This window comes from Agelaius phoeniceus, chromosome 3 (assembly GCF_051311805.1).
Source record: "Agelaius phoeniceus isolate bAgePho1 chromosome 3, bAgePho1.hap1, whole genome shotgun sequence".
In the NCBI taxonomy this organism is placed as follows: domain Eukaryota; kingdom Metazoa; phylum Chordata; class Aves; order Passeriformes; family Icteridae; genus Agelaius; species Agelaius phoeniceus.
The window spans coordinates 9,525,467-9,540,315 of record NC_135267.1 but is presented as its reverse complement, the minus strand read 5'-3'; the positions used below and the strand labels follow the sequence as shown (position 1 = coordinate 9,540,315).

Below are 14,849 nucleotides of genomic sequence, written 5' to 3'. Positions count from 1 at the left end.
CATTATCTTGATTACAGCATTATATATATTTATAATAGTTTTTTCAGTAGCAACCAAATGGTTTCTTTTTTGTCTTATGGAAACACTTTGTTCAGTAACACAAAGTGGCACAAAACTTTTTCAAATAAACTCAAGTTCCATTTAAAAAGTGCTTTAAATTATTATATCTAAAAAAAAATATTGGTCACTACATTCACCAATATTTTCATTGAAAACTGCAAAGAGACAAATGATCTGTATTTCCATGATCCTATTTCCCTACTACACTTCCACAATCTTTTCTACTGCAGGGCTGAATGTCTTTGCCTGAATATTGCTTTACCAAGTATTAACTTTGCCTTGTTCCATTAGTATTCCATATTCTTCCTTGCCATATGACATCTTTTACTGGCATTTCAGCATTTATGTAGAAGAAAGAGTTAATTTAAAGACTTGAAGTTGTCATTGGAGATCTCCAGTGTAATTTAGTAAAATACTAAACAGAGTCCTGACAATTTTGCTTCTCTGAGGTTTATGTCAGAAATATATGGCCTCTGGGTATGAAGAGATATGGAAGATGGTGTTTTTAGCTACACAAGCTACTATCTAACTTGGCAGCTTCTTGTCTCATTTCTCTCAAAAGAAGTATGTGTTCAGCTGGGGTAAAAATGTGAAAAAGTTTATAGGAAACTTGGAGTTGAGTGCTTTGATCTTATTTATTAGACCAACCAAAACAAATTTAAAAAAACCCTGGAACCCCAAACTAAAATACTCCTCCAAACCAAAACCAAACTGTCTTTCCTTCTGGGCACGGATATAATTGTTTTAAAGACTGGAAAATACTATTTTAAGAGTGCAGAAACTACAGACCGTAGTTTCATGCTATACTCAAACAGTGCTGCTGAGAAATGTTACTGTGGCCCAAGAAAATAACTGTTGGCCATTGTTAAATAGGTAGATCATTCTGATCATTGCCTGGATCAGAGAAAGTTTATTATTCAAAGTAATCTCACAGCTGCCCAGTAGCTGTTGAGAGCCCAAAGCTCAGAAGGACAATCAGCTCACTGGTTATATGGAATGGAGCTGTATTATTTTATTTTTCAGTATTTTAATGTTATTTTATTGAGGACATTGTATTTGCGTACTTTAGGCTGTTGGAGTTTTCATCCATAGATCAAGATTCTTCATGTGTCAGTTTCCTAGAACTATTTCTTTTGTTCAAAAGAAAGAGCTGTAAGTATAACCATACATAAAACTGATGACAGAAATATGAGATGATTCATTACAAATAAATTTTAAGCAACTTTGGTCAAGGATCTTGTGTTATCTATCTAATTTATCTTTTCTTGAAATGGATCTCCCATGACCATGCCTTTTTGACTGGGTACAACTCTGATAAACAGATAAATGTTGATAATGACCAGACAAACACAAGAGAGAGAAACTTCAATCATGTTAAAACCAAATATTACTTTTAAAAGAACGCAAATGTAAGTGAATACCATAACTAAATCCCTGCCTGTAGTTCTTGGGAATGTACCCAATAGTTATGGAAGTTATTTTTTAGGATGCTGCGAAATGCTGAAAATTTATTAAATAAATAAAGTTATCTTTTTAGAAAGAATGTTAACCATGCACCACAATTGGATTTTACATTAGTTTTTACAGGTGCATCTGTCAGATTACAGTGGGAAAGGCTGTGTTTCAGAACTGGGTGTCTCACTTTCATGTTGGTTCTCAAAACATTCTTAAATCCATTCTAATCCTGCTTAATAATAATATTGAATGTTCAGTTTCTTATGGTAGTGATATAAAATTCCTGCATGTGCTTTGAGAAGCATTAGAATCACATTTTAACAGGTGTTGTGGTAGGTCACAGGATTCCACTTGAAGTGTTCGAGAAGAAAAAAGCTCATATGGAAAATAAAACATTGCCTAAGTCCTGCTTTTGCTTATGGAAATAGGAGGCACATATTGTGTCATGTGCCTGTGCTGTTCCCCTTGAATTAGGGTACATCTATGGAAATGAACAATACATACTTTTTGGTCTGATCAAAATAACAAAGAATTTTTTACTTGTGGATAAACTTGATTTTTATGAATTAAAGTCTGGTCAATAATCATAGGTTTTGCTTAATGACCGTACATTTTGCATTTAAAAACTTTTGGCTTTTAAATGTGAGTAAGCTTGGAATCTCTAGGTTGGGTTTTTTTTGTTTGGGGTTTTTTGTTTTTTTGGTAGGTCTTCTTTAGGGTATTTTGGGTGTGCTTTGTGTGTTTGGGGTTTTTAGATCCATAATAAATTCATAATGTTTTTTTATTAAATGAAATTCAAGTTTGGTTTTGAGTCAGCATTCTGAGGAATCTGTCAACATGAATAAGATATCTATTTCCTGATAAAACCAAATTCTCCTCCCCCAATCTGGTTACAATTTTTTTTTTTCTGTTTTTGCTCAAATAACCTTTGATTCTTACACTGCATTTTCTACACTTGCTATTTGTGCTTGGGCATGCACTTGGGGGTGCAGCCACCCTGGATCATACGTCATCTGATTCTTTTTCTGAAAGGAGAGAACTCCTAAAAGTTAACATTTGACTTTAATTCTTCCACATTTTTTCCATTATTAATGTTTGGCTGATGAGACTGGCATATATGACAGTAGTTGATTTTACTGTTACTTTGTTATTGAAGCTTTTCTTCACTCAGACTTGCCATCTCGAATATCTGATTGCTGGGAGGTTGGTTTTCCCTCACATTTTAGCACACTGTTGAAGTAACCTCAAAGATGGGCAGTCTGCTTGCAAGAGATTTTATGGCTGGCTAAAGACCTGTAAACAGAAAAAATTGTCTACTAAGGAATCTAAGATTTTGATGGATTAACTTCTTACATTATAGTAAAGAGTCAGGAAATGCTAATAACAAGTTGAAATATGCATCTATAAACAAATAGAATCTGAAAATTATTTATTTGATTTTGACTCAAGTTCAGGGCTTTTTTGAATCCAGGATGATTCTGTGTGCTTACAGGCTTGACTTAGAAAAATATACCCTACATGGCTGGATAACTGTGAAACAAAACAATTCTGCAAAGATGCTTAAATCTGATTACTTGAGACTAGTCAAATACCTATCCACTTAGAATTACAACATCCAATGGCTTACAGACTGTAATGAATTACTTTAGTAATACAGAAGTTAAATATTCACAGAAATAATAATAAAAACTTTGCTTTACATCTTAACTTGACAATTTTGATTTGAAGCTTAATGTAATTTCCAGCTTCAGAAAAGATTCTGCAATTTCCTTGGCAAATTTTGAAAATATATCCAAATAACATAATTGATTTACAAGGAATCTCTGTATTGTTCAAAGCAAGTATTGTGGACCCTTTCACTTGTTGTATGTTTCATAAAATAAATGTTATTTTGAAGCATATATATCAAATCAAAACAGATGGGTCTCGAAACAAAGCATATGGGTATACATATGCCTAGAATGTTCTTTAGAATGAACCTCCCATGAGCTGTGTTATAGAATTGTTGGGAAATGCTCTCCTGGTTAAATGACTGTTTTTGTCTTTTTAGATATCTCTGGAAATATAGATATTTAACAGCAAAAATTTACTGTTATTATGTTTACAACATAATTTCAGTGGGTGCTGGGAAATTGCTAGTAATGTTTTCAGCAGTACTTTCAGTAAAAGGTTTCCAGTGTAACTGTAGACCACATCATATGAACAGAACTCTTTTTTTTTTGCTGTTCTTGAGCTGGGTGAAATGTAGGCAGGAAAATATGAAATATCTTCAAGCAGTAACTAAATAATGTAAGCATTTGTTTTCACTTGTGGAATGTGTTACTATTCTGTGACTATTTTTGGCTGTTTTCCTCTTGTCTTGATCTTGGAACACCTAAATGCCAACATCTCAATATGCACATACAGCAGCCTGAATAACTCCTTTAAAAATGAATTGAATTAGTTTTTATGTCTGAGGGAAATCTCAGGAACAGATAATTTGGCAGGGTTCTTACAGTAAACATTATTTTCTATAACTAGAAATACATTTTCAATAATTTATTTTTCAGTGGAAGTAAATGCTTTCAAATTAACATATTGCTTCTCTTAGAATATGCTGGTGAATGTCTGAAATATTCCAAAGGTGGAATTTCAATTTTACACTGTGACTGCTTTAAATAAAAGAATATTGCTATACAATTTTAAACCTTAGGAACTGAGTAATGAATAATAGCTCCTGGACTTCTTTGTTCAATTTTTTATTTTATAATCCATTTCCATTAATTTCTTTCTTCATTAATCCCATGGCTTTATCCATCCTTTGCAATTTCAAGCTAGAGAAAACAAATTAAGGAAAAAAACTCCCATTAATTGACTTTATTTGCTTTAATGCTGCTAGCCCATATTATCTGCTCTCTTAAATTGAGTTTGGGATTGCCAGCTTTAAAGGTATTACACTGCATTTTGGGATGCTGCCAGCATATCCTGAGTAAATATATTTAAATCAAAGCTAAGCTACTTAAAATATTCATGTTATGCTCTTAGTATGGTTTAGAGGAATGTGAAACCATTTAAGACTTGCAAACCTGTTTTATGGCAAAAAATGCATTGGGCATATAGCCTAAATTGATAGTCACTGTTAACTTTGTTTAATAGGGAATGGTTTCATAGTTTTATTAGCAATTGATCATCATGATTTGAAATGTATGGCATAATGCAACTGCACAAGTTATAGATGTAAAGAGAAATATTTTAAACTGAAAACAGCTTTGAGAAGAGGAATTAATCCATGTCTGCTTTGAACAGTTAAATACATTTGTTTTATACATTACATTTTTATGTATTGCAGGAAACTTTGAATATCAAATTCAAATAATTCACTAATTCAAAAGTCAATGTATTTTTAAATTGTAAGACAAAAGATCAATATCTACAAATACGATGGTACAAGCATGGTATCCTGTAAGAGATACAAACCCAGAAATTTTAGTATTCCTGAGCCTAGTCAGCCTCACCTCAATCCCCAGAAAGGTGATGGAATGCCTCATCCTGGAGGTCATCTCCAAGCAATGGAAAACAAGAAGGTGGTCAGGAGTAGTCAGCATCGATTCATCAGAGACAAATCATGCTTTGCCAACCTGGTTGCCTTCTACAATGAGGCAACTGCCTGGATGGATGAGGGGGGAGCAGTGGATATTGCCCACCTGGACTTCAGCAAGGCTTTTGGCATTGCTCTCATATCCTCATAGGTAAACTCTGGAAGGGAATGGCAGATCCCAGGGGGTTGTGATCAGTGGCACAGGGTTTAGTTGGAGGCCTGTCATGAGTGCTGTTCCCCAAGGCTCAGTATTGAACCCAGTGTTGTTTAACTTATTCATCCGTGATTGGACAAATGCCTCCTGATTGCTACAGAACCCAGAAAAAGCAAATTCTGTTTTGAGACTTATACAACTATATTTATTCTACAGTGTGCCTGTGTAGGTTTCTGTTCACAAGTCTGTCTGTCCATCTCATACAGAAAAAGAAAGTTGAAACCCTAAACCAAATAATGAGTAGGGATGTGGGGGAAGAAGGCCTAATACCAAGCCCTGTTCAGTTCCTGAATTACCAGTTCTTAAAAGGCGCTTGTAAGAAAGATAGGGACAACAGTTTTAGTAGGGTGTCTTGCCACAGAACAAGGGGGAGTGGTTCTAAACTAAAAGAGAGTTGATTTAGGTTAGATCTAAGGAAGAAGCTTTTACTGTGGGGGTGGTGAAGCAGATTGTTCAGAGAGGCAGTAAATGTTCCATCCCTGGAAACATTCTAAGTCAGGTTGGATGGGGCTCTGAGCAACCCAAACTAGTTGAAGATGTCCCTGCTCACTGCAGAAAGGTTTGACTACCTCTTTAAAGGTCCCTTCCAACCCAAACCATGAGTCTATGATTCTTTTTAGGGAAAACCAGCTCAGGGTAGATTATCCCATGTGGGGAAGGGAGAAGGGTGGACACAGACATATTGAGGCTGAAATATGTGTATTTGAAATAAGGACGTGTGTGCATGTATAGTCATAACACTTTAGTTTTGTTTCTCCTGTATCTTGATGTAATCTTATTTTATATTTTTTAAATGACATTTTGAATCTATATTTTCACCTCTATGACTAGATGTATTATCCTTACATACACGTATATGCAAATTGAAGTTTCTAGTCAGTACCTCATATTAGCTCATATTTTACAACCCATCCATGGAACATTGTTATTTCTTTCTCTCCTCCCCTTCATTTTCAGCAAAATTCCTTTATGGCTGTCCTTTGAGTTCTGTAAAGCTTCTATTTATATGCTTTCAAGGCTGATAGAAGGTGGAGATTTTAACCCCCTCCCTATAAGGAAAATATTGAATCTAGATGTCTGCCTCCCCAAAAAATGTCTGCAAGGTTGCTATATCATCCCATCAGCCACCTGTTAACAACCACTAGGTTGCTGATCATGATCACCTGGTGGACTCCCTAAATTATGCAGAGATTTTAGATATGAACTTTACCTTGAGGCTATGCTCTGAAATCCCTATGTGGATCTAGCCCTTAGTTGTACCTTGCTCCCAAAATGAATGCTCAGTTTCACTGGGTTGCACTTTTCCCCTCATTATACATGTAATGTCATTGCAGGCATGACAGCAGCACTGCTGTAAATCAAAGAAAAACTCATCCAGAATTTTTAAGGGGTGTTTCATTTCATTCACATTATGTTCACCTTTAAAACCACTTTTCAGTTAGTCTTTGATTTCCTTTCTGGGTTACTGCATACAAATGCTAAACAGTGTATATGGCTATAGTAGCCCACACTGATGGCATCTGAAAACTAGATAAATTACTACTTCTAATGAATGATATGTGTATATATGTATTTAATGTAGAGCTTAGTATTTCTCTCTTGTTCAGCTAATTTCTAGTAACCACTATTTCACTGATAGGGTGGAAAGAATCCACTTGCTCTGGATTTCTGGAATAGATACATTGTGAAGACCTGCACAGCCACTACTTTTATTTATGAATAAGTGTCCTTGGAGGATAGGATACATGCTCCTTGTGACAAGTCCTTTTGCTGCCATTGTGCTGTCAATGCTCTTCTTTCTGTATATGTGTTCAGAGCATCACCCTTAAAAATAAACCAATGGAACACAGAGAGCCAGAAAGTCCTCCTAGTAAATATTTCCTTATTAGTTCCTCTTTTTGGAATAAACCCTTGCAGTTTCACTTTCTGCTGTAGTTACTACTTTTTTTTCTGCCAGGAAAAGGAAAAATTATTCCAAGGCTAAGTGTTTTGAAGCAAATACCATTTAAGAAAAGGAAATAAATCTCCTTACAAAATTTCTGCTGAATGTAATGGAAATGGAGTAAGACATAGTAAAATTACATGATGGCTATTTGATCTGTTCTCTCTAGTTCTGCTTTCACATAAGGAAGCAGGTCTTCTGACTTCAGTGAAAGCTCAGTGTCTGAAAGGCTTCTTGTGCATACCTGAATGGCCACTGCTCCCTGAACAAATGTAAAACTGAGACGTGAGGTTCCTGTATCTTATAGGTATGACAAAAAAGAAGTGAAAATCTTTGAAAACATTTGGTTCATTGCTTTACACACATATAAATCATGAAAAGGCATTGGGAAAAAAGTCATAGTTATTCTTCTTCCAACAGTATGCTCAGATTTAATATGTAGTTTTTAGCCACATTTTTTCACACAGGTCAAACAGCCTCTTAAATTTTAATAATCAGTTGGAGCAGCGAGATAAATATGAGACACTTCCAGAAACAAATCAAAATTCGCATGGTTGTAAGATGCCTGCTGAGGCAATTGGCAGGATTTCCAATGCTGACTCTTGGAACCAGCTTCCCTGGAGATGCTTTGAAACACAAACCTACTACAAAGGAAATGGTACCTCTCTGTTAAATAGCTGACCTAATATCTGTATTCAAATAGCCCTGTGAAGATTTCTAACACCATTTAAAAGGTGAGCTTCTTATTACTTTATATTTTCCTTCCATTATTTTATATATTTTTATACCTTGAATGTATATAATTTTCTTCCAATGTCAGTGATGGTAAGAGATTGAGTCATGTTCTGTGTGGGCAGAATGTGTTGTCATTTAGAAACTTAAGACTAACTTAAGCACTGCAGCAAAGGCTTTTTTGGTTGCTTGTTTGTTTGGGTTTGGTTGTTTGTCTGGGGTTTTTTACCACTGCAATAGATGTGATATGCAAACTAAACTGGTAAATGTTTTCAATTAAACAGAAAGTTTTAGGTCCCAGATATACATGCAAGAAATTTGAACAGAGTCAAATTGTTTTAATTTCAAAGATTTATGAGAAAAAGTGGAAATACTGACTAGTTCTTTCCAATGTGTCCAGATCTCGTTACAGGTTACACTAATCAGTCATATCAATGTTTAACTGTTTATTTCAATAACTAAATTTGGGGAATTGCATCCTAAAAGGGAAAACAATGTCCTGATTTAGGTACTCAGAATCTGTATTGGGTATACAGGGAAAGGAAGCCACAAAAACTGACATGTGGAACAGTGAATAGTCAAAAATTAGCAGATAAATGGAGAATGACTCATGTCCTCAAACTGGTTTTTGTTCATAGCTATGAAGAGGTGGCTTTGTGTCTCAGGAACTATTTTTACAGTTGTCTGTAAAACTGGCTTTAAAGAAACCCAAAAAACTTACAAACTGTTTTATCACATTTTATTTGAAAGACCAGTAGAGAAGATGTCCATTTTTTAATAGAATTATTGAGTAGCTAATTCATTCTTACAGGATGTTGTAATTCTGAGGCCAATTTTTGCTATGTATGATGGGGATTTAATACACATCTGTTGCGAACCTGCTGCTGATGCTGTTTCAGCTTCTGTATTATAATGTATTGAGGCAGACACTGTAAGAAGGAAAAGGACTTTCTAGCTTAGCAGTTAACAGACTTGCTTGCAAGAGTTCTCTTCTAGACATAAAATAACTTTTTTTATCCCTTGACTGTTAAAGGCATAATAATCCTTCTGGCAAAAGACTGAGCCCCATGACTCCTCCTAATCTGTTGAGTTTTATACTGCTCTTTCTTCCTCTGCTGATCTTTTGAATCTTGAATGCTTTAATGTACAACAGAAATGCTTCAACAGAAGCAGGGATTAAAGACATTCACCAATTCTATGACCTTTGAATTTTCAATAATTTGATGGTTAATACAATCAGATTCAGGATTAAAGCATAGATTTTAATTCTTGCAAGATTGAGGCAGGTGAGTGTACTGAGCCCTGCAAAAAGTTAGGGAAGTCATCTCTTCCTGTGGCTGTTGTGGTATTTTGTGTGAAACCAAATCCAATAGGCATGCTCTAACACCAGCTATCAGATTAAGCACTGCAGGCAAAGCAGGAGGAGGAAGGGCTCATCTCTTTATGCACCCCAGCAGGTCTAAGCCTGACTTGAGTACAGTCTTGCTCTCTTGCTACTGTTGAGCCTTAAGTGCTTCCAGGCATGCACAAAAGCAGAACCTTTGGCAGGTTGGGAACGTTAAAATAAGAAACAGGCTTTACTGGCTTTAGGTGTTAAAGGATTAGGTGATAGAATTAGAAGGAAACTGAGTGGGATGAAAAACTAGAATTGAGGCATTTGAGCTTGGGGTGTGGTAATTACTAGACCTATATATTAGAAGGAAAATAAAAGTGAGGGTGTTGTTTTTATTGAACCAAAGAAAGCAAAAAAAATGCAACAATGTTCACATGTTTTTATAGTAAGAAGCTTCGTAATTTCTTTGTTATAAAAACAGTGGTTGGGCAGTTTTTTTCAAGCTAGTTTATGAAGCTGATATATGCTTTGACACTGCTGTAATCAGCAGAGTCAATGACAACCACAAAGCCTTACATACGCAGTGTTCTCACGAGGTGTTCAATATGTTAATATTAGCAACAGCCATACTCACCAATATAACTGGATCAGAGAATGGCTTGTGTTGGAAGGGACCTCAAAGGTCACCTAGTTCCAACTCCACTGCTGTGGGCAGGGCCACCTTTCACTAGGCCATGTTATTCAAAACCATGCCCAACTGGCTTGGAACACTGCCAGGGGGCAGTGGGGCATCCACAACTTGCCTGGGCAACCTGTGCCAGTGCCTCATCACCCTCACAGTCAAGAATTTCTCCCTACTATGTAATCCAAACCTACTCTCTTTCAGCTTAAAGCCATTCCCTCTTGTGCTATCACTGCATGCCCTTGTTGAAAAGTCCCTTCTGACTTTATTAAAAGCCCCTTTTAGGTACTGGAAAGTTGCTGTAAGGTCTGCCAGAAGCTTTTTCTGCAGGCTGAATAAACCCAGTTTTCTCAGCCTGTCTCCACAGAGGAGGTGCTCCAGTCCTCTGACCATCTTCATGGCTCTCCTCTGGACTCCAACAGGTTGATGTTCCCTTGCCTCAGAACTCCATGGCTTTCATCAATCACTGGGCCCATTCTTTTGAGTTCCTGGGTGTTCTGGATACTTACTAAGAGGTTTTCACTTGCTGGGACAAACCTGGTTTACAAAGTATTATAGAAATAAACCATGTAAGAATTAGCTACTAAAATATCAAAAGGGAAAAAGCCCTCAAACCAAATTTAGAGGGGACAATTATAATTAGCTTTGATAAGGAAATCACACATAAAAGCATAAAGCAATGAAGACATACTTGTTTTTTCTCAGGAGAAGGTCTAAAAAAAGTTATGTGTAGCATAAAAGATCCTATTTTATTATTATTTAAGGGATTTGTTGCCCTGAAGATTGTCAAAATAAGAGATCAGTTTCGCATAGCCTGAATAGGAGTTTGAAATAAGATTTTACGGATGACTGCAATACACGACAGCTTCTCTAAAATTATATATTGTATGTCTAGACAAAAAGCAAGTTCTCATATTACCTATGTATTTGATATTTGGAAGATTATTTTGGGGAGCAGTGCAGTTCATTCCAGGTATGTAGAGAAATATGAATACCAAATGTTACTGACAGTAAGGCAAAAACCTGCTTTTGCTGGAAAAACAAACATCCCAGAATTATCTCTTCTGGGAAAGGATTTCAAAGCTGGTTAAATTATAGATGTAGGTGAGACTGAGTGATTTCATTGAGGTGACTGGTACAATCCAGTAAAAATGTTTAAAGCATGCTGTATCTCTACAACACTCAAGAAATCACAAAATATTAATTTCTTTATTTACATTCTTAAGTAATAAATCTGCTGGCAACCAAATTAACTTCCTATGTGAGGTAAATCAATCCTCTGTTGAGATTATACATTAAAAGTTGTAAATATAATAAGAAATATCATTTGATGGTTATGAAGGACATAGAAAAAAGTACTTACTTTTGCAGAATATAAACTAATAATGAAAAACTTTATGCTTAAACATTTCTCTAATGATTAGAAGTTTTTTCTTTTTGCTGGCTTGTTTTGATGTCTTACACAGAAATGAAATACAGGTAATTAAAAAATTAAAAATACTTTATAATAATTATTGATCCTTTTTCCTGTTTTATAATGTTCAGAAAACCCTTATGAGCAATTTCAAGAGCTAGGAAAAAAATCAACAGCCTAAATCCTCCTTCACTTTAGAAGTGTCACACTGCATAATGTGCATTAATGATGTCATTAGTTGGGCTTCTTGATTTAAAGTCAGTTTTGAAGATAGATTATGCAGGAGGTATTGCAGTGGTATGATAATGGTTGAAGTGCTCCCTATTATGTATGGACATGGCAACAGGCATGCTATAAAACAGAGAAAGTATTTTCCAGGATCTAATTATAAAATGTATTATATTCTCATAGAAAATAATTAGTAATAATTACTAGAAATGTATTACCAATAATGAAAAAAGCAGAGGCCAGCAGGTTTCTTTACCCTTTTTTAACCAGCAGGACAGGATTTTATGCTATACCTTCTTTTAGAAGTGGCAGGAACTTCACACGGACTGACATTTAAGCTGAAGATTAAATAAGAGAACCAGTGTTCTCAATATTAAAGGGTAACCTTTGGTGAAGTAAGAGCATTGGCTAGGGGTAGTGAGCTGGAATATGAGCCTTCCTGGAACAAGGCAGCATAAGCATAAAATGAAAGGTGTCCAAGGTCAAGATGAAATAGACCTTGCAAAGAAAATGAATATGAAAAGTTTTCTTAGGTTTGTAAATAAAAAGAATAAAATATAAAGTTAAAAATACCCACTGAAACAAAAAATGTGATGTGTACAGCTTTCTAGTAAAGATGAGTTGAGGAGTATATAATCTGGGACATCTAAAGCCTAAATGATTTCTTCAGTGTTTGAGTAAGGTTTATGATGGTCATAGTACAAGGTACAACATGAAGAAAAAAAAGAAAAGACTTATAACTTATACAGAAAACTTGAAAATGAAAATTACCACAAACTGAAAACAAAGTTGAAGCCCTTTAATAATCTCATAGTAAGGATTTAGAGAGTCTCTCTATGTGTTGAAAACAGGACAATATATGTCAATGTTAGCAAATGACAGGGCACTACTAGATGTACAATCTCTGATAGTTCATGCTAAACTGCCATATATGTTTAGGAAGGAAACAAAAACCTCAAAAATTAGATTTAAACAGAAAATAGGAATTATTAAAATGTTTTATGCACTGTAGATTTCATTTCCTGAATCTGAGAAACTTATTTTTATTAGAAAAAGTAGGTTAAGTATATCTAATCTTTTTAAATTACAAAGTGATTTGACAAGATGCTACATGGGAAATGCTGCAGTTAGACTAGAAATGGTGACCATTATCCCAAGAAACTGATCAAAGAGGAGTTGATGTCCTAAAACACTGATCACAGAGGAGGTGATGTGGACTGTGCTGATGAGCAAGAGTAAAAGGTAGCATTGGTGTATCAAGTTACCCTTTGACAAGAGCTTTTAAACATCCTAATTACTAACATAATCAATAAAAAGCGAACTGTGAGGGTGAAATCTACATAAAGCAAGAAGGACTATCCTAATGACAGGATAGTGTCATCACTATGGAATTTGAAAGATGGAAATGAGATGAGATAGAATGAGATGGAATTTGAAAGATGTAGCTTGCCTATGATTTAAGGGCATAAATATGTGTATAAAAGAAATGATGAGATGCAGGAAGGAAATGCCAGAGTACAAGGAATGTACTTGGAAAGGGATAGGCTATTATGGTCACCTATATTCAGTAAAGATGGACAGAAACTGAAAAAGCAGTGCAAAGAAAAGGAAGTGGGAATAGTCAGTGAACCAAAACTTGCCTTAAATTAGGAAACTAAGATAGTCTTATCCAGTCAAAACATTATTGATGAAATATAAGGCTATATCTATGTGACACACAAAGTGAAATTTTTGGGAGGCTAAGTTACCTACCTTAAAGAAGAATGCTAATATAGGAGCACAGTTGATCTCAGACTGTCAGGAGTCTATTTCAGGGTTTTTTGATTCACCTTCCATAGGAACAGTGGGGTAAAGCATGAAATTATACTTAAGGCAGAGTCAAATAAAAATAGACAGTAAATCTGTGACAAGTTTCTTGTGTTTGATGAAAAAGGTTTCAGAGATCCCCTCCAGTCCACTGTTTCTTTATATTTGAAGGGAATTTGTTACCATAGTAACAGGCATGGAGGCTGAATTGCTTTATTATTCCTTGATGCAGTCTAGATAGCATGGACAGTGGGAGAAATAATTTTACTTTGTTAATTTTTCTCTCAACCCTGAGTGGCACTTTGAAAGTTAAATGGAAATGCTGTGCATTTGTACTGCATAAATGTGTACTGCAGACTAATTGTCCAACATTGTCTTGGCCTCTTTGGGTGCTTGTGTCTAATCAATAGCTTTGACTTTTGGACCACGGATGTTATTTGTAGATCAAAACAGAAAATAACTTGCCATATGGTCTGTCAATGTATGAATTTTATGGAGATCAATGAATATCAGGTTTTGAAACTGAAAAAGAAAATTTTCACATTTAATGGTTTTCTAGCTCTGGACAGCAACGTGTAGCAACACAACATGTATTTTCATAATTTAAAGAAGTATTGTAAAAAAAATTTACAATGTCATTAAAAGAGGATTTTATCATTCTACCCTCAATGCTTTATTATTGTATTGCAGTGTTTTAGAAATGCCTAATGATTTTGTCTTTGGTGATGTAAAAGCAAGATGAGCACCTGTGATTTGAATTTGCATTTGATCTTTGAACAACAACATGCTATCTGCCCTTCAGGATGTCTTTTATTTTTCCCAAGAAATGGACTGGTAATGGATTCTTTAGCTGGATATAGATATGTCCCTTGTTAAACTCTGGGTAATAAGATAGTCCCAGACCACCAGGTTTCCAGGTACTATGTTGACGAATTTGTATTCCACTGATGCCATACATAACTTCATAAATTTTTACAACACTGGACTATATCTTGTTTCAAGAGCAGGGAGAAACTGCAGGCACAGTGAATATGCAAAGCTAAAAATAAAGAAAATTGATATATTAATATTTGGCATAGAAACCTAGTTATTATTTACCAATATGTTGCGCTCTAAAATACAGAAAGTGTAACTTTCTATATTTTTCTGTTATTTAATGTTTTGTTCAGAATTAAATGTCATATTGTTGAATTTCATTTATATGTTATGGCAAAACCTCAACAGATAAAAGGATAAAAACTGAATATTATTGCAGTGGAAGAAAGAGTGGAAGACACTCTTTTTCTCCAGCAGGCAGCTGATATGATGAAGAGTCATTGCATAGATCCCTTCAAATAATGACTTTGGTGTATTTATGGGGATTTCTGCTTTGTATGAGGTTCTGTGGGTTTTTTTTTTTCTTCTAG

At 35.1% G+C, this 14,849-nt stretch overlaps 1 protein-coding gene across 5 annotated transcripts in view; it reads left to right on the top strand.

Annotated features, from left to right (window-relative positions):
- Positions 1-14,849, top strand: part of GRIK2 (glutamate ionotropic receptor kainate type subunit 2) — a 359,071-nt gene that overhangs the window by 20,210 nt on the left and 324,012 nt on the right. The window lies entirely within an intron of this gene.